This window comes from Balaenoptera borealis (assembly GCF_965194805.1).
Source record: "Balaenoptera borealis genome assembly, chromosome: 9".
Taxonomy (NCBI): Eukaryota; Metazoa; Chordata; class Mammalia; order Artiodactyla; family Balaenopteridae; genus Balaenoptera; species Balaenoptera borealis.
The window spans coordinates 66,609,235-66,631,096 of NC_138873.1; the positions used below are offsets into that span (position 1 = coordinate 66,609,235).

The 21,862-nt window shown below is 39.7% G+C and overlaps 1 long non-coding RNA gene across 1 annotated transcript in view; it reads right to left on the reverse strand.

The window, feature by feature from the left end:
- The window catches only part of LOC309635098, a 536,898-nt gene that overhangs the window by 76,222 nt on the left and 438,814 nt on the right, over positions 1–21,862 (reverse strand). The window lies entirely within an intron of this gene.

Here is a 21,862-nt window from a genome sequence, read left to right on the forward strand (position 1 = left end):
TGAAATAATAACTTCAGAGTTATGTAGTACAGTTTTGCAAAGCTAATCTCACTTGCCTATGCTCAAGTCAGTTTCAATGAGGGAGGAGGACAGAGAGAGAGAAAGAATGGATGGTATTGCCAAAGATTAAAACAAAGGTTAGTGTATGCTGTGATGGGAGTCGGGGGAGTGGAGGCAGTGTCTGGGGCAAGGGGTGGAAAGTATGAGAAAAGACAATCCTAAACCCTGGAATTTCAACACCTAGGTGTTCCACAAAAACCAAGAGACAGCTCAGGGGGAACATCTGCCAGCTGCTTTCAAATGAAGGAGAATCATTCTTCCAATGAGAAAATAGTGATGAAGGATCATCTTGGACTGAGAATAAAACTGAATTTTTACAGTGCCAACATCAGGCTTATTTCTAAAACCTTCCCTCAACATTTGTACGTGCACCGGGAGAAAGAGAGTCAGGAATGTGGTTCCTCAGAATTAAAAGCATATTGGAAAAATACGTCCATTAAGCATGTGCCTAATTTCAAATACAGAAGTTTTATTAGGTTGAACCATATAAAGCTGACATTTCTGTAAACCAAAAATGGCCAAATAGAGGCAATTTCATATGGTTCGACCTAAAAGAGTATGTCATATTAATCAGTAGGTGGCTGTAAATCACAATAATACCTAATATTTTTAAGTTGCGTTTGTTATAAAGTGACTTTCCAATGGTCACACAGCTGGCAGATGGAAAGCTTTCTGACTGGCAAAGTCTCCCTTTTAATAGACTGTAAGTGCCTTCCCTAGAGCATTTATCCATTCAACAAGTATATTTGAACATTTACCATGTGCCATGCATGGCGCTGAAGGTCATTTTTCAATGTGGAGGAATTACCTGCTAATTCTTGCCCAACTGTTGGCCCCCAAGAGCAGTCTGGGAAGCCCTGAGTTTGGCCAGTATGAGTCAGATCAAAATTGTAGGAGGGAATGAGTGGTGATAAGAAATGACAAAGAGAAGTTGCAGACCTGATGATGAGATTTATCTGCTTCTTTCAAGGAAACAAGTGTGCAATTTAGACCCCATGACAAGCAGAGACAGGAAGGCAGTCTGGGCAGATACAGCTTTAAAGAAACCCACCTAGTCCTGCCTTGTAGTCATAGCTTTCTCAGCCAAAAAAGTCATGTCAGGGGACCGTAACGCAAGGGTGGAAACAGTCCTTTCCAGGGCTGTGGGATGTGGGCCTTGGACCTGCTGCTGCAGCACCTGCTGCTAAAAATACCTGCAGATTAAAAATACACATTCCCAGGCCTCACCCCAGACCTTCTGAACCAGACATTGCTGGGGCCCAGCAATCTGAGTTTTAACAAGCCCTCCGGGGAACTTGCAGACACAAAGGGTTGAGGAACTCCGTTTTAGGGAAAATGAGAGATCCTGCCAGGGGGTAAGAAGGTGAAGACAGTGCAGGACCCCACAGGGCAACATAAGAATGCAGTCCATCCAGTCAGAAATACAAATGCTGCTGAATTTCCCATTTTCATATGAAAACATAAACACTCTGTCAGTGAGCATTTAGTCAATGAAAAATAAAAATACAAATAAAGCAACAACTAACACTCACTGAGCGCTTCTTAGGTCCCAGGATCTTGGCTAAGTACTTCACAAAGGTTTCATTTAGTCCCCAAAACAACCTTATCATAGAGCAGGTATTTACAGATAGAGAAACGCTAGAAACCCGTGAGAAGTGAAATACTGGTAGGTTAAATAACTTCCCATTTTCCTGTGCATCTAGCAAGTCATGGACCTAATTGCAAGTGAGGCAGCCTGATTGCACTCAGCTATCTGGTGCATTTCACAGGACATCCTAAGGTATCATAGCTCTCATTCCCAGTATGAAAATATGCCCATTTATCCATACATTTTTCGATCAAAATACTGCAGCGCCCACAGCAAGGTGAGAGGAAAGAAGGATGTATGCTCTCTTTACTGACTTCCTACCCAAACCAAATACTTTTTAGTTTCATTTAGGGAAAAAGCATCCACCAGAGAACAAAGGATGTAGCTCCACCTAGTGGATGAATGTCTCCATTTATCTCAAAAAGCCTTTCAGTTGTGCAAAGAGCCCTGTAATGAAAATAGAAGCTACTCCTGACAAATCACTACAAAGCGAGCAAGCCCAGCTAGGAGCGGAGTCTCGGTTCAAGAAGCGGGCTCAGCTGTATTCCTCTCCGGTCATGACCTTTTCCTGTGAGTTGTCTGTGCCACAGCCCATTCTGGAGGAACACAAGAAAGGATACGCCCAGCTGGGAACCCTGTTCTCCCCCCATCTCTGTGCACTGCTTTCTGAATCTCTAGGCGCAGAGAACGCCGCCCGACTTCTCTGGGTCTTGCTGTAGGAATCGCGAAGAAGGATTATGCCTGTAAAACGGAAATGCTAATTCTGCGTAACCACACGGACCCCATTAGGCTTCACTGAATAAGACACACCTTTCACTGTCTGCACACTCTCCTGAGAAAAGGAGAGAGCAGGTAAAGAAATGGGACACAGGACAGTGACGCAATTTACCTTAGTTCCTTTAGTGACAGGAAGATCAAAATGACAGATTTTACCAGGCTTAATCTGACTCTCCATCCAGATCCATCAAGAAAAGGAGCATTGCCACTGGCATATGCCCCAGAGGTTGTCCAGATAGCTAAGGGAAAATTTCAACTTCCTGCGATGTCGTGATCTGCTCCAAATAGATAAAATTCCAATCTGTTTTTCCAAGCCACCCACAGCAGCAGCATTTTCCAAAGTGTAGGAAATATTTGTATACGGCAATGGGGCTCTATGTTTATTCAAGCTTAGGAGACAGCGGATTAAAAAAACAAACAACAACAGCAACAAAACCAAAGCCTGTTGACTGAATTCAGAGCTTTCTACACTGTTTAGATGATAAATCTCCAAGTGAAAGGTATGGTCCCCTCCACTTCCTCAGGTCTCTGGCCAAGGGCTCTTTCATTCTTTTTCTGGCAGAGCACCCAGTGGGGTGGAACACACACGACACACCCTAACCTAAGGCGTGCTTATCACAAACGCTGCTCTTAGTGCACAGCTGACAATGAGGCACCCAAACAGGCTGTTGGGGTCAGTGTGGTAACTTCAGTAACCAGGATTTAAGATGTCCTAACTAGCATGTCTGTGAGGAAACCTAAATATCCATTGTAATTTTGCAATATAATTGCAAGTATTTTCTTCTTATTGGCTAGCTCCACCAGCCCTGGGAAATGAGATCTCTATCCAGCCTTTGTAGACAAGAAAGAACCATCTCTTGCTCCATCTCCTCCTCAGCACACGTCTCTAAGTCTGAGTGTACTGCCCTCTGCCCCCTCCAGAGTTCTGGAAGCCCCTCCTGTCTCCAGGGTCTGATTCTTCCCGTTAGCAATTAAGGATGCATTTGGTGGCCTGGTGGACGGAGATTCTGGGAATTCAAGGAGACCTAAGGCACAGTCTCTGCTCTCCAGGAGCCTAGATTCTTATCTCTGGGATTGCTTCTTATCTGCTCAGCTGCTGGCTCTGTTCTCTGACTCTAAGGACTGAAGATGTTAGATGGCTCGCCCGCCCCCTGCGGCGGCACCCAAGGGGTCCCGCCCTGGATCTCCCCATGGTTTCCCAGCACACCTGCAACAGTCACCTGTGCCACTACTTTTTCCCTGATCAGGGCTTGAGCCACTGTTGTAACTGCTCTTGGAGATTTTTGCTTGTGTTTTGCATTACATCTCCACGTCATGGTGCTCTCTCTTAGAAATAGCAAAGACTGCTTTTACTGTTTCTTCCCTTTTTGTAGAAATAAGTACCAGAGAGGGAGAGAGAGAGAGAAAGAGAGACAGGGGCCCCAGTCACCTGCATGCTATCAGTTGTCTCTTCAGTTCTGTAAAGCCAGGACACAAAGAAGCTGTCACCCAGTCACTCTGAACGCTCTGAAGAGGCTCGCAAAGATGTGGGACCATCCTAACCGTAGCCCGAGGCAGTGGCCTCACAACTTTTGCACGCCCAGCTCAGCCAGCCAACGGGGAGGTCCTCCCCTGGAGACCCCCTTTCAATACCAGAGTTCACATTTATCCTCGCAGCAATCCTTCTCCCCCCCAGGCCAGCACCCAGACAGCAGCATTCCCTTTTATCACTCTCATTTGACAAAAATGTGCTTCTTTCAAGATCACACCCCGGAGAGAAGGAAAGAAATTCTATTCTTCCTCTCCTCTCTTCTGAGAGGCATCATCCGTTTTCCCTGGGCTCAGAAGACCAGGTTGTTAATGCAATCGTGGGCTTGCGCAGGAACAGAACTGCCATTTATAACCTCACTTCTGGGGAAGTGGCCGTGCCTCGAGCACAGATTCAGGCACCCGGGGAAAGACCCCTATTCGGTGATTGAAGGGATAAGTCTAAGGGTCACTCTGCCTTCTGATATATAAACTTTCAAAATGGAAGTTTATGAGTTGGGGACTTCTTTCATTTAGGCATTGACCAAATGATCCACTGAAAATAAAAGATTGAGGGCTGTCAGAAAGTAAACTTTGTTATACAAGACTGCAAACGTGAGATGGGGGCAGAAGAGGCAAACTACAGTTCCCAGGAGATAGGTGGCAGACTGCCCCATGCCAGAGGGCTCAGAAGGCTGACCTCTGACATCCTGAGTAACTACCAGCTCCCATCTTGCCCCTTACAAGGCTTGGTCCTTCTCAATGTCTGGATAATAGGAAGTGCCAGCTTCACACCTTGCTTTGAAAGGATCCTTACTCCTGCCTTAGATCATCTGGAGAAAAAAAAAAAGCTCCAGTCGAAAGTCCAAGGGAAAATTAGATACTTACATCTCAGTTGTTGTTTTTTTTCTCTCCTACCAACTATGTGGACAGAGATAAAACACACTTCAATGAATGTCAAAAGTTCATTGTTCTTAAGAATAGCTACTAAATTCTTTAACATGGTCTTCAAGGCCCTGTAAGACCTCATACTTCCTACTGGCCTCCCAAGCCTCGGTCATATCACTCCCCACACCAGCTCGGCTGGTCCTTTTTCAGACCCTCCCAGGTGCCAGGCTACTTCCTGCTACAAGGTCTTTGCACAACTATACCCTCTGCCTGGAATTCACATATTCCTCCAAAAATCGTCCATAGCCCCCCTCACCCAGTGAATGCCTCCTCACCCATCAGTACTCAGCTCAAGTGTCTCCTCCAGCAACTCCTTCCCCAACAGCTTCTTCAGTTGGGCTCCCACACCCCGAACCCTTGCCGCGTACTTTCACAGCCCTCTTTGCTTCCCAGTACTTTTCATAATGAAAAGTGAGTAATTTATTGGATAGTTGGCTGACTCATGCCCGCCTCACCCCACCCCACTAGCAGAAAGAATTGCAGACAGAGGCACCCAAATTGAGAAATGAAGGAAGGAACTACAGGGCTTTAAAACAAATTTGAAAGAAACCTCCCTTAGGTCACAGCTCCTACAGACAGGCAATACCTCATAGAATCAAGAACACAAACTCTGCAGTCAGACTGCCTGGATTGCCATCTCAGCTCTGCCACTTGTCAAATCTGTGACCTGAGGAAATCTGCATAACCTCTCTTTTTCAGATTCCTTCTTTGTAAAAATGAACTATTTGTACTATGTAACCTCCGAGCTCTGCTATTTGTTTTCAGTTTGGGGTTTATTTTTAAGCTTTCAACCAGATGGTAGGCTACCTGAGGCCTTGCAAACCTGTAACTCTTACCAGGCCAGACAGGGTTCTCTGTCCATGGTTTGGATTGTGGGATTTCATTTCATTCCTTTAAATTAAGTGTAGGGGAGCGCTGTGCTTTCAGTGACCATCCAATGCTCTGTATAAAGCTGATGTCTATGGATTGAGGTCCTCGTCAATGTTTTGGAATATAAGTACTATTTTCATTGCCAAAGCTGTGATCACAACATGATCTTCACAGAGTAGAGATTATGGATTTTTTTTTGCAAAAAATTATTTTGGAGTCATCTTGTCTATCTTTCCTTTCATGATGTTCCTTTTCTCCCACAAACTCAGGAACTTGGATCCATCAGTCTCAGTGGGACAGTATCCAAAGTGCTCATAGGGTGTGAGATACATACACCATATATACACACACACACATATATACACATACACAAGCGTATGCACACTCACACACACACATGCATATATGTGTAATCTTACGTTATTTCACCGATAATTTTATTTACCAGAAAGCACCAACAATCTGTTGAGAGCACTGCTCAGCATAATCATAATCAGAAGGATCTAAATTCTGACATTACAGTCACTCAAACTTCAATTTCTTCTTAAATTTTAACACTCAAAGTGCCTTCATGACCAGCCACATCTACTCAAAATCCACAACATGAAGTGAAAGAAGACAGAAAAGTGTGAGTGAAGCTCATTCTTTTTTCTTTTTTTCTATTTTATTTATTTTTGACTGCGTTGGGTCTCCGTTTGCTGCACACAGCTTTCTCTACTTGTGGCGAGCAGGGGCTACTCTTCGTTGCAGTGTGTGGGCTTCTCATTGCGGTGGCTTCTCTTGTTGCTGAGCACGGGCTCTAGCCGTGCAGGCTTCAGTAGTTGCAGCATGTGGGCTCAGTAATTGCAGCACGTGGGCCCTAGAGCACGCAGGCTTCAGTAGTTGTGGCGCACAGGCTCAGTAGTTTTGGTGCATGGACTTAGTGGTTCCGCAGCATGTGGGATCTTCCCTGACCAGGGCTCGAACCCGTGTCCCCTGTGTTGGCAGGCTGATTCTTAACCACTGCACCACCAGGGAAGTCCAGAAGCTCATTCTTATATATCTTAATTGGTTGTCTCCTGCACAATCTGATGTAAGAGAGCAGCCCCACAATGTGGAATGTTGTTCTCACCACCTATTTCTGGTTTATCCTGTGCTTTTAAAACATATAGATATGCATAAATACATAGAATGAAATACAACAACCTACATAATTAGATCACTAGAAAAGCAGGGAGACAGTGTGGAGGTTTTCTCTGGGTGCCCAGCCCAGCTGTTTCACTTTGGCCACCATAGGGTCAATGAGGATGTGACACCATCGCATCTTCCACTTGGCTGCAAGGGATAAATTGGCCATGTGACGATTCAGGATGGCCCAGGGTCTCACACATCCTCAGTCCATAAATTCCACTAGCCTGCATCCCTCCACATTCGATGCACACGTTTCCAGCTGTTCGTGGTGCTCCAAGAGAAGGGCAGGAACAAAGACTGGGCATATATTTGCTAATCGAAATTGGCTTCAGTTCAAGTTTGGCACCTGAATCATATGTCTCCTCCAGTGAATGATTCCACCTGACATTACTGTAAAATAACATTTGATTGTATTTGTTTCTAGTTTTCTACCTTAGAGTTTAAATGATGTTCCTTACATTTCATCCCCAAGTTCATGAGATAATTTATTACCTGATATCTACAAAGTGACTCCATTTACTATTATTATAACCATGTCATTCTTCCAAAGCTTCACTCTGGAATATTATGACAAAATAGCAAGAACATAGTTTTAACACACATAAAAATTATTACCATGCATCTGTGCAAGTATTTCTTTCCTGCACTGAGGTCCACAATCAATTCTATTTGTGCATACTACACAAAGAGAGTAATAATTTAACACCCCTTGATTTTTTTTTTTCCTTTTCCTGAAATCTATTCAGGAAGCAGTAAAGGCCTCCAAAACCTCAGCTTTGTGCCAAATCTCTGCAACAGTCCTCCTGCAAAAACTCGAACAAAATAATTAAGGAGCTGCTTAAGCAACCATTTGCCACAAACCAGATTGAAGGATTTGAAATATGTACAAATATTTTTAAATAACCCCCCAAAGGGGAAATTCGTACTAATAAGTGAGGGCTGAGGCAGCTCCTGCTGCCAGCTCTGCATCCTGGGAGTACATATGAGTAAATATAAACAGGTTCCAACATTTTTTATCTTCCCTAAGGTATCTGAAAGAAAGGCTCTGATTTTAATGGCTACAAATCTGGGGCAGAGCCTTTTCTAATAAGATTTCATAATCTTCACAGCACAATACTCTCTATGTTAGAGTAATCCCACGACTCATAATTCCCCAGCAGTTAGTGTGCCAGGGTGAATGTCTGAGTCTCAGATAACATTACGGCTGTGGTTTATGCCCCGATTGATAACATAGTTGATGGAGGCAACCTGTCCCAGAGAAAGGATCCAAAAAGCTTTGCATAGTGTTTATGATACAGATAACCTCCCGGCTGACATCTACTGAGGAAAACCTTTGATGGATGAAAGAGGCTGTGAGATTCTGTGCACCCAGATAGTGCTGGTGAATTTCTCGTATATCACTCTTTAGACAATTATAGCACTTCAGTCATTTTATTTGGTCACAAACGCTTAACTGATTTTTATAACGATATGTTTTGCGGAGAGTATTTGATAAATATAATGAAATCATTCTATGCTAGATCCCAGGACACAGGCCCAGGAAATGATGTTAAAAGACAATATTTCTTTGTTATGCATCATATTAGGTCTGTCCTGTTACTGGAGCTTGAGTCTGAATGTTTAAGAACCTCCTTGACCAATACATCTTCCACCGAATTCCTTGCTGCTCAAAGTGTGGCGAGTTGACCCCAGCATCAGCACCCCGGGGAGCTTGTTAGAAATGCAGAATCTCAGGTCCCACCCCACACTTACTGAAGCAGAATCTGAACATTAACCAGATCCCTGAGTGTCCCTATGCACACTGAATTTTGAGAAGAACTGCTCTATTACACCTTAGAGCAAGTTGCAGCCACAGGCTGGAGCCAATAAATAATAGAAAGGAAAAGGATGGGGACACCATGACACCAGGTGCTTTCACATCTCTTCCCTCTAGCATCCTTTCCAAGGAAGTTTGGCAGTGACTAGAAGTCTTAGACTGCAACTTAAATGGCTCCAGTAGGTCATGGATTACATGTGAAGTAGTAAACACATGGGAGGGTTGTGCAAAAAAGGAAGAGAAGGCACTTCTAGAGAACCTGATAAAAGAATATCCATGGTTTAGACTGAAAATTCTTAAATTGTTTCAGAGCAGTTTAATGAGTGTGGAGTGTGCAGAGCAGAACTCTGCATCCTCTGAAATTTATCAGCTTCTCAGGTGTACCTTACCTGTGTTCATAACTTTGATCTACCATGATTCATCCCATTCCTAATAGGCTTCACTAGTCCTTAGAGAATATACAACTAAAAGAATGAGTTATGACACACAAAAGGCGAACAGGACATACCTAAAGCAAAGAGAAAGGACAAAAAAGAGAAAAAAGAAAATATTATTTGGACTCTGACTTCTGATGCACTTGTGAAGTTTCTGGTTATAAAGAATTTGAGATCAGTTGCCATGTGCACCCTCTTTAGAGATTAATCATGACTTGGATAGGCTCTTAGCTGATTGAACTGAACATTAAGTTTTTGAGCTGCCAAAGGGACTTCTTTAGAGAACTTTAAAAGATCAATAACCAGTGTAAATAGCATGCTGACTATCCACCTCTCCTAAAAACCAAGGTGAAAGTGCCATGTGCAGAATGCTGGAGATCAAATTGGACAGCACCATGCAGCCAGATGTTTCCAGAAAGCTCCCCAAAAGAGAGAAGGCTTTACTGAGGAAGGACTCTTTAACCTCCAAGTGGCAGGTTTCTGGAACAGAAAGTACTGGATTGTTCTGTTGTTGGCTAAAGGGAGGATTCAACTTGACTCTTTCCTTGATAGCAAAGGAGAGCCCAAATTTATCAGCTTTCATGTTTTGCAGGAAATGAAAAATAATAGAACTGAACTATTTTATTTTTGATGTCCTGGGGTCAATCAAGAACAGCTCTGGGGTTCTATCACTATTTTGCGTTCCATTAGGCCAGCTGGCAGCCGAGCTGGATTCAGCATGGTGCTTTCATAAATGTATAGAAATGTCTAACATGAATGATAGGGCTCAAATCTTTTCAAAGCTATTATATTAACATACCAAAGATCCTTCAGTCAAACTAGGTCATAGGGCCATAAGCAAAAACCCCCAGAGAAATGTTTTTTGTTGTTTTTTGTCTTTTCCTCTAGCATTGTTTTACTTGATGAAATTGAATAACAACATCTAAGATATAGCTTTATGATGTTTACGCTTTACAAAGCACTGTCACATACTCTTTTATTTAATACTCAGAGCATCTCTGTGAGAAATATGTTAACATCCCTGTGTTATAGATGAAGAAACTCATTTCCCAGAGCTCTGCTCAGCTCTCATGGGTAACAGGTGAAAGAGACGCTGTGTTTCCTCAATAGAGAGAGGTCAACACTATACTTAATTAAGATTAAGAAGGAGATATGTCAACAGTCTCTCCCTAATCCCACCAGGAGAAATTCAAATTTTACAGAAAAGTGTAGAGAGGCAAATGATAAATAAAGAATTCAAGCCTTCATGCAGGGTCATTTCCTAGAGTAATGTCACTGTGAAGAGTTTTATTCCCTTATCTTAAAATGCAACTCCTCTCTCTAGACTTTCAAGTCCTATTCATTGCTCAGAATCCAATGTTAAGTCCTTCCTACTCCTTGAAGCCTTCCTTGCATACCAGACAGAAGTGAATGTTCTTTCCTTCAAACTTAGATGGCAGGAATACTGATTAGACATGGATCATGATGTCCCACCTTGTGTGACTGTTCCTCATGTGCATGACTAGCCCGACTATTTCTGGTGACGGCTCTGAAGTGCAGGAGCTGTTATCGTATGGGTGGAACAACATAGCCTCCTGTGGAAGTCATGGACTCTGGAGTCAGCCATGGCTAGATGCAAATCCCAGTGTCTCCCTTTCACAGCCGTGGAGCCTTCCTTGTACCTCTCTGAGGCTGCTTGATAGCATAATGTCTCCCATTTTCACTAAAGCATCTCCGGTTATCAGCTTGATAATATGTAAGTGCCAAATAGCTTAAGTTTTAATTCAAGGCATGGGCAGCTAACATGCTCTCAAGAATGTGGTCAGTTACTATTCTAACCCAGAGAGCCACATTCCAGACATGGCTGCTGTATTTCCTTTTCCTATTAAGATCTTCAGCCAGGGCAGACCTCTTGCTAGTTTACATGCTAATCTTGCACCATTATGCACCAAAAGAACCTAAATGTTTAGCATAGGCATGTAGCTTTAGGTCACTTTGCCTCATTTTCTTGTCTGTAAACAATGGTAAGAACACTTGCCTTTCAGAGGCACTGTGAGGATGCAACCGATATATTAAGTTTAAACACAGCATCTCATTCAGTAGAGTTCATTCACTCTCTTTCTACTAGACAACTATGTTACACCTTCCCATCTTTCCCTAAATCTCCAGCATCTTCTCTCTCGCCTCACTATCAGCTGATGAACTTGCTTCTCTGTCCACTAAGAAAGTGAAAGCAGCACAAACCAACTTCTGCTCACACAGCTGCCACATCTAATGCCCCAGGTTGCACCTGAACACCCGGAATCTGGATTCCATCTTGTTACTTTGGTGATGGGTCCATGCTCCCAGCTAATGCCAGCCTTTCACGTGTTCTCCGGATCCCACCCACTTCCATCTACACAATCTCATCCCTGCAACCACCACCCTTCTCTCTCCTTAATCATCAGGTTTTTTTTCCCTCCTTAGAGGATCATTCTCATCAATGGTAAAAGTGTCAAAATTTCCCATGCTGTAGCTTTGATTCCAATGAATAATCATTTTAAAATCGCTTACTAGATCCTACCAACTCCAGCTACAGCTCCATTTCATGTTCTCATCTACAACAAAAATACTAGAAAGACTTATCCATACTTCTGTGTCTAATACCTTATCTCCTCATCTGGAGGCCATTCAATCAGGCGTTTATCTCTAGCAAATGGCTCTCCTCAAGTTCTTCTATGGTGTCCTCAATGTTAAATAATTAATTGTCAGTCTAATTATCAAGGATTAGAATTATTAAAAACATATGATACAGTTGGTCACTTGCTATTTGTTTTCTTTTTTTTCCAGTTTATTGAGGTATAAATGACAATAAAAATTGTATACACTTAATGTGTACAAGGTGATGGTTAGATATACTTACCACAATCAAACTAATTAATGTATCCATCACTTCACATAGTTGCTTTTTTTTTTTTTTGGTGGGGGGAACAACTAGGATCTACTCTCTTAGCACATTTCTAGTATACAAGTCAGTATTAATAACTATAGTCACCACACTGTACATTAGATCTCCAGAACTTATTCATCTTGCATAAGTGAAACTTTGTACATTTTGACCAACATTTCCCTATTTCCCCCACTTCCCAGCCCCTGGTAACTACCATCCTACTTTCTCCTTCTAAGGGCTCAACTTCATTTGCTTTTTCTTGAGGTGCTTTATTTCACTTGGTTTGAGTCACCACACGTTTAAGACTGTCCTTCTACATCACTGGCCACTCCTTTTCGATTCTTGGCTGATTCTTCCTCTTCCTTGACTGTCACATGTTAGAATGGCCCAGATTCAGGTCTCACAACTCTCCCCTATCTTCACTCACTCCCTAGGTAATCTCATCCTATCTCCTTTCTTCAAATAGACATTGATATGCTGAGAAGTCTCCCTAACTTAGACCTCCAGGCAGGACTTCTCCCTTGAATCCAGGCTCATTTTTTCCATCTGCCTTGACATCTCTTGGATGCCTAGTAAGTGTCTTAAACTTAACATGTATAAAAGTCAAACTCATCATCATCTCTCCTATCCTTATGTCAGTACGAGGAACTCCATCCTCCCAACTGCACAGGCCAAAAGACCTTGCAGTCATCCTTGACATTTCTCCTTCTCTCATACCCCGTATCCAATCCATCAACCAGTCCTATGGACTTTTACTTCAGAATCCTGCTTTTCCTGATCTGGATCATTATCATCCTGTCATTAACTCTATCCTAGGTTATCGTGAAGTCTTTTGACTGGTTTCTCTGCTTCTTCCCTGGCCTCCATAGACTCATCTCTCTACACAGGAGTAAAGGTGATCCTGTTAAAAGCTAAATCCGACATTGTCATGGCTCTTCTCAGAAAGCCAAAATTCTCAGTAACCCATGAGGGCCTATAATCTGACCCTACCACCCCTTTGCCCAGTTTCTTCGACCTCATCTCCCCTCCTTCACCTCTCTCATATTGCATTGTCCCTTTTGCTGTTCTGACAAGCCCAGCACACTCTTCCCTCAGTACCTTTGTGCCAGCTCTTCTCTCTGCCTGAAAATGTCTTCTCCCAAATTTCCTCTTGGCTTTCCTCCTCACTTTGTTAATGATGTTCATTTTATTCATCACATGACCACAGAGGCCTTCACTAATTCCACTGTATAAAAACTTCTCAACATTCCACAGCCCCCTCCCCCTGTTTCTCCAAAGTCTTTATCAGCATCCGACATAGGATATACTTACTCACTTATGGTTTCTATTTCTCCTCATTAGACTATGAACCTTATGGGGTTTCTCCTCTGTATCGCTGGTACATAGTAGGTGCTCAATAAATGTTTATTGAATGAATGAGTAGCAACTACTCCATAACTTTCATTGTTGCCACCATCATCATCTCCATTGTCCCTCAAAGCTAGACCAACTTTCCCAGAGAAGTACATGGTGGTTCATTGATGACAGCATACGTGTCAGTATACACAGTGATAAGCATAAATCTCTTCTTCCTTCTAGGTGTCCATAGATCTATAAACCCATGATTTACACAGAAGTCAGTCCAGAGTATATTTTTTAGCAGTGAGAGACCTCTTTCTACCCACTTAACCGTTATTGAGGATGATGATTATTTTGATGATTTTTAAGGCAAACAGAACAGTACTACACTCTGAACAACACGTGGGAAAAAATGGTTTTCTCGTTCTTTAGATACTCTGTAACAGTCACTTGGCCTAAAAATGGTGAAACTAAAATTTTGGACCCTAAAATATAGTTGTCTAATATAACAGCATCTTTTTTATATTGTTCTTAACAAAAAAAAATGTATATAAAAAATAGTTAATATCCTCTCTGTTCTGGCTCCCATTTGACTGCTTCCCGCCATAAGAGCCCAATGTGAGAGATAATACAAACTTTTCACCGTCATTCAACAGTTATTTCATTCAGGATCTACTGGGCCACAACCTTTTTCTAGCCATATTATATCATCCTCCACATTTGTTTCATTTTCATAAAGTCCTATTAGTAAATTCTTCAGGATCCCAAGTAACCATAACGATTAAGTTCATAATAATTGTAAACTGAAAATCTACTTATGGGATTAGCTCAATTACTCATTTTGTGAATAATTCAATTCCCCAAAGAAACTCGCATTCCATTGCTGTGTTATTTACTCTGGAATTGTAAATACAGCAAGACTTGATTCATGTGGGCTCCACCAATTTGGAATTTGAAGAAATTCAGACAAGGTGAACACTGAAGGTTATCTTTGATTAGGATGTTCTTCTTAATACAGATGAATAAATTAATTTTGTAGCAAAATATAAACGGGAAAAATACTTGAGAATAAACAATCTTGCAGAGCTCTTGGAAATGGGAATAAGATTGTTTTTTTTTTTAAGATTTTTTTTTGGATGCAGACCATTTTTAAAGTCCTTATTGAATTTGTTACAATATTGCTATTGTTTTATGTTTTGGTTTTTTGGCCGCGAGGCATGTGGGATCTTAGCTCCCCGACCAGGGATCAAACCATCACCCCCTGCATTGGAAGGTGAAGTCTTAACCACTGGACCACCAGGGAAGTCCCAGGAATAAGATTTTTGTTTTACTTTGTGTTTTTTAAGTTAAAAGTACTTAAATGTTCATTCAGTTACTTTAATTTCATTTAGTAAAGCAGGATCCTTTCAACTCTGAATCTGATTCAATGGTTCCCTCAATTCTTTGATTTTATTATTTTAGGCTATAAGTACATCCATTCAGCACTAACCCTGTAGCCTACACTGAGTTATAATTATTATATGAGTTGTAGTAGTAGTTTAAAAGTAATAAACTGAATCACCATTAAAATAAATCCTGAAATTCAACATGCTTGCTATTTTACACTTGTTCTTCCCCATCTAGTCTGAGTTAGTTTTGTTTTAGTACATAAGAATGCTGTATGTGACAGGAAACATTTTAAGGATCGCTAACATTTTTTGAACAAGACAATTTAGGTGCAATTTACCTTTGATGAAATTTTGCTTTCAATTTAAAGTAAGGATATCTTTGTGAATTTGCTTTTTTGTCTTTGAGACATCAAATTGCTTGCTCAGTTAACTTTGTTAATACAAAATTAATTATATTCTATACCTACATGAAAATGGCAAATGTTATATTTCACTGCAAGAATCATTAGCTACATATAAAAGTCAATACTCTGTGTGAGTTCAACTGAGTTCAACAGACTTTCAAAACTGGTAACTAACTTGGAAGACATTGCTTTAACCTTCTTGTGTGAAAAAAAAAATTGCAAAATATTTCTCCTTATTGACACTGAATATTTATTAATTCACTATCTATTGGCTTGTTTGTTGTTTTCATTACTTGAAATGCCTCAAGGAGCCATCAGACCCACGGATCAAATAATTCAGGCACAAATCATATGAATTAAAACTATCTCAGCAGACACGATGTTGTTATGTGGGAAAAAAATTATATTTTGCACCTGATGGTCAACAAACTAGCAGTTTGCTTTCCAGAAGGGAAGGGAATTTCAGTGACAAGTGTCTTCTGAAACCTTCTGCGTCTGCTTCCCTGAGATTCAAAAATGGCCCTGTACGCTCTCTCTGAGCCTCAAGGCTTGAAAGTCATCCAAAAGCCAGGGACCAATCTAAAGTAGATTGGCTTATACCCAAATTTAATGAAACTTCCTTAGAGGAAACTGATTTCCCTCATTATCCTTTATGTAGATAATATGTGGAATTAATTCTCCTTTACTTAGTTATCATTACATCAAGCAGACAAACACAGATATAATGTTATTAAAAGTAATGGAACGAGTTCATCCACTGTTAATTTTAATGGTCTGTATCCTCTCAGCTGTCCCAGAGAAATGCCTCTGTCTCACCGTTTTCGCAGATTAAAGGTCAGGGCTAAGGTTACCAAATTTCATGCTTACTAAAGAAGGATCTGCTCTCTCTCAGGCCTTACTCCCTGGGAGCTCTGAATGAAGCTAGCCTAGGAGCAGACATAACTGTTCTAAAGACTTCTTTCCAACTGTGATGGTTACAGACACAAGAACATATTTCCACATATTTATTTTGCAAAGTAATTGCAAGTTATTTTATTTTTACAACAAAATTATAAAGAGACACACATAAGATATGTAACATTTATTATAGACTTTTCCTTTCTGGGTCTTGGAAGTAGTATTTGTTAATATTCAACAGTCATACTTATATGCTTATTAATATTCAGAGTGAGTAAAGGCTGGGAAGGTAACACCTTTACATTTTGAGCATCAATCTTGTTGTTCATTTTGCTGAAGTAAAACCTAATCAACCTTTCTTTGCTGCAAAAAAGCTTTTACTAAGCATCTCTCAGCTGTGTAAGGAAGAGAATTCCAGAACTGTAAGTGCAATGGAAGGAATATACACTCACACCCTCACATATTCATACATACACACTTGCATATATGTAATATAAAATATGTATTATATACTTATATGTAAAACATGTAACAGACCATCACAGAAACATGTGCTTACTCTTATTTTACTTTCATTAATTCAACAAGCATTTATTAAACCTCTACTCTGCATTAGGCATTATGTTAGTACTGAGAATATAAAGATAAACATATAAAGGTTTGTGCCCTTTAGAGGTTATGATTGAGGAGGGAAGGTAGACTTAAATAAATATCAATAACTATAATTACCTGAGAACTGCTCAACACACAAAGAAGTTGTTGGCATAAAAAAATATTAAGAAGAAGAGCAAGACTGCTGGACAAAATGTAGTAACAGGGAGCAAATTTACCATCTTGTTTGAAAGAACTAAAACACCAGACAAAATATGTAAAACCGTGGTTGTCAATACATTAGAAATAAAGGGAAGGGACCTTTATTTAGAAAGGTTTATTGAGAAATAAATAACTTATTTCTTTATTGAGAAATAAGCTGGTGCATTGATAAGGCTCCCCTCATTTGTTTCATGTCTTTCGGAGGTCCCTTCCCTTTACTTCTAATGGGAAGGGTCCCTTCCCTTTACTTCTAATGGGAAGGGTCCCTTCCCTTTACTTCTAATGGGAAGGGTCCCTTCCCTTTACTTCTAATGGGAAGGGTCCCTTCCCTTTACTTCTAATGGGAAGGGTCCCTTCCCTTTACTTCTAATGGGAAGGGTCCCTTACCATTAGAAATAAAGGGAAGGGACCTCCGAAAGACATGAAACAAATGAGGGGAGCCTTATCAATGCTCCAGCTTATTTCTCAGAGAAAGTTCCCAGGTTGTGACGCAGGGAGAGGAAATCCAGGCAAAGCCCATCGAATACTCTGAGTTAAAGAGACAGAGCTAGGAGTTTAGGAAAGTCAAGATGACTGGTGTTTGCATGGCCGGATACTGAAGAGGAGAGAAATGCACAGAAAGAGAGCTCCAAAGATCTGCAACGGTCTCTACCATAGCAAGTAGTCCATTTGTTACCAACCCTCCCACGTTGGACACCAACAAGGGTCCTTCCTTCCAGTGTTACTCTCACCAATAGAAGGAGACCAAGTTTGGTTCAGAAGCAAAAGACAGCTTTATTCTTTGATCAAAGAATGGAGAAGTGCAAGCTCATGCTCTAGAGCAGACACTCTTCCTGAAAGGCCATCTTTGGGGCTGCATTGTAGGATTCTCCTCACCAGGGAGGGAGACAGAGTTCTTGCAGTTTGGGTGCAGCTGTGCCGCTTACAGCTCCAGACCGCAGTGCCGGGTGCATCATCTCTGCACACGGCCCACTGCCACTGCCTTGAATTGCGGTGTCATGCACAGCATTTTTGTACACAGCCTATGCAGCTATTTTGCACTAGGAGCTCTGGTCTGAAGTGCCAGGTGCGAGGCCTCTGCACACAGCACCCTATGAGCAAGTGAAACTAGACTAAGCACAAAGGAAGAATAAAAGATTGGACTTTATTACCCAGATCCTATTTTTACTACCTAGGAATTGTTAATGGGCTTTGCCAATGACACATTCATGTGAGGAAACTACCTGAGGCCAGGGAAAGAACCACCCAGATGGATTAAAGTCAATAGTACCAAGGAATCATTTAAGACCAGGAATCATGCTTGTCCCCAGTGACCGAAATGGAAAATTTTATAATTCCTTGGCATCGGTTAGAGAACTAAGAAGAGTGTTGCCTCAAGAGTGGGGGCAAATAAACATTGCTATAACCTCACACAACAGAGCTTTAAAAAGACCCCAAAGGTCTAAACTATTGTCAAATACTTTAACAGCACTTGAGTACAAAGTTTGAGAGTATTTTTTTAGAAATACAACAATACCCAGCAATCACAATGCCTGGCACCCACAAAAAATTGTCAAGTATGTGAAGAAGAAGGAAAATACAATCTATAATGAGAAGGAAAACCAATCAAAACTAGTCCAAATATGATACAAATGGCACTAGAAAGTTATTATAACCAGATTCTATGTATTCAAAAGGCTAAAGGAAAGACTGAAGATTTAAATAGAAGATATAAAAAAGACCCAATTTGAATTTCTAGAAGTAAAAATTACCATGTCTGCTTTGTAAAATACACAGGATGGAAATATGACAGGTGACATTTCAGAAGAAAAGATAGTAAACTTGAAGATATAGTAATAGAAATTGTTCAAAATGAAACACACAGAGGAAAAAGACTGACAAAAAAATGAACAAAGGATTAATGAAATAGACAATTTTAGGTGACTGAGTGCATGAGCAATTGGAGTTCCTGAAAGGGAAAGGACAGAAAAAAATATTTGAAAATATAGTGGCTTAAATTTTTGCAAACTTGATGAAAACTATTAAACACACATATCAAAGAAGCTTAACAACCTAAGCACAAAGTATATATAATTAAAACTACAGCCTGGCACATATAAGCCAATTACTTAAAACCAGTGATAAGAAGGAAACTGTTAGAAGCAGCTAGAAGAAAATAATTACATGCAGAAGAACAGATATATGGATGCAAGCCCATACGCTGGAAATAATGAAAGCAAGTAGACAATAAAGCAACATCTTTAAAGTATTAGAATTCTCTACCCTAACCCTACAAGGATATTTTTCAAAAATAAAAGTAAGTTAAGGACTTTTTAAAAAATTAAGACTTTATTTTTTAGAGTGGTTTTAGGCTCCCAGTAAAATTGAAAGGTACAGTGATTTCCCATACACTTCCTGCCCCAACACATGCACAGCCTCCCCTGTTATCAATAGCCCCCACCAGAGTGGCACATTCATTACAATTGATGAACCTACACTGATACATCATAATTACTCAAAGTCCATGGTTTACATTACCATTCACTCTTGGTGTTGGACATTCTATAGATTTAAACAAATGAATAATGGCATGTATCCATCATTATGGTATCACACAGAGTATTTTCACTACACTAAGAATCCTCTATGTTCTGCCCATTCATCCCTCCCCTCCTACTTCCAACCCCTGGCAACTACTGATCTTTTTACTGTTTAGGACTTTTTCAGACATGCAAAAGCTGAAAGAATTCACTACGAGCAAAGCTGGACTACAGTAAGTGCTGAAGGAAGTCCTTCAAGCAGAAGGAAAGTGATACCACATAGAAACCTGGATCTACACAAAGAAATAAAAAGCAATGGAAATGATAAATACATGCGCAAATATAAAGGCTTTTGTTCTTATTACTTAAATATCCCCAAAAGATAATTGACTGCTTAAAGTAAAAATGATAATGTGTTGTGGGATTTATAATATATATAAAGTAAAACATATCATGTTACTAGCACAAGCTATATACTGTAAGCACTAAAGGAAGCTCTTCATTGTCAAAACAAAGAGTTATAGTTAATAAATCAACAAAAGAGGCAAAATGGAATCATAAAATATACTCAGTCCAAAAAAAGAGGGAAAAGTGAACAAGAATACATGAGACAAATAGAAAACACATAGCAAGATGGAATATTTAAACTAAACCATATCAGTAATAACATTAAATGTAAATAGTCTAAACACTCCAATTAAAAGGCAAAGATTGTAAATTTGGATAAAAGGGTAAAACAACTATATGCTGTTTAACAAGAAACTCATGTTAAATATAAAGACAGAAATAAGTTAAAAGTAAAAAGATGGGCAGAGGAATGTCCCATTCAAATCAAAGGAAAGCACTAGTAGCCATCTTGATATTAGGCAACATAAAAACAAAGACGATGGCAGGAACAAAGAGAGTCAGATTATAATGATTTAAAAAAATCATCAAGAAACCATAACAAACCTTAACACTTACACTTCTAGTAACAGAGTTTCAAAATACCTGAAGCAAAATATGAAGCTGCAAGTAAAAATAGACAAATCCACAATTACAGTCAGCAGTTTTGACACACCTAAATCAATAACAGCAGGAACAAATAGAAAATCTGTAAAGGTATAGAATACTATAATAACAACATCAACCAATCTGATATAATTAAAAGTTATAGAATGAACTACACCCCCCCAAAAAAAATACCCCAGCAGAAAACACCTTGTTTTATTTTATTTTTGTGTGTGTGTGTGCTAAACTGAAGTTTAAGGAGTTCTTTTCTTTCTCCTTTCCCTTTATTCAAATACAATCTCTGGTTTACAGGTACCCTAGAAGACACAGAAGTATATTGATACAGTGTTCTGAATTTTATACTTCAAGGTTTTTTTTTAATTTATTTTTTTATACAGCAATTCTTATTAGAAAACACATTGTTTTAGGTGAACCTGAAACATACTGGGTCACACAATAAATCTTAATAATTTAAAAAGATTCAAGTCATTGAAAAATATGTTCTCTGTCAGTAATGTTATTAAATTAGAAATCAACAACAGAAAAATATCTGGAAAATCTCCAAGTATTTGGAGACCATATAACATACTTCTTGGAATCAAAGAGATATCATAAGGAAAAGTATTTTGTACTGAGTGAAAATGAAAACACAACATATCAAAATTTGTGCTAAAATAGTACTTAGAAAAAAATTTATAGCACCAAGATCCACTTTAGCATTCTATCTTAAGAAACTAGAAAACAAAGAGAAATTAAACTTAATGTGAGCAGAAGAAAGGAAATAATAAACAATAGAAATCAAGAAAATGGAAAATAGAAAAGCAATAGAAAACCATCAGTAAAACAAAAGCTTCTTTTTGAGATCAGTAAAATTGATAAACTTCTAACCATAGTGATAAGGGGAAAAAACGAGGACACAATTTACCAATATCAGGAATGAGAGGTAAAATTAATATCGTTTAAACAGTTATTAAAATATAACAATGTAATGTTATAAACAACTTTACATCAATAAATTTGACTTGTTTGATTAGATTAATGTACTTACTCCTTGAAAAATACAACTACCAAAGCTCACTCAAGAAGAAATACATAAGGTGTATAGCTCAACATCTATTAAATAAGTCGTATTTTTCATGAAAAATCTTCCCACAAAAAAAGTCCAGGTACACATGATATCGCCGGTGAATTATGCCAAACATTTAAGAAAAAATAATACCAATTCTATACTCTTACAAAAAATTGAAAAGGAGGGAATATTCTAACTCATTCTATCTGGCTAACATTACTCTGATACCAAAACCAGACAAAGATAATACAGGAAAAGAAAACTACGTACCTCTATACATAGACGAAAAAATTCTTTATCAAAATTAAGCAAATCAGATGCAAGAATTTATAAAAAGGATAATACATAATGACCAAGTGGGGTTTAC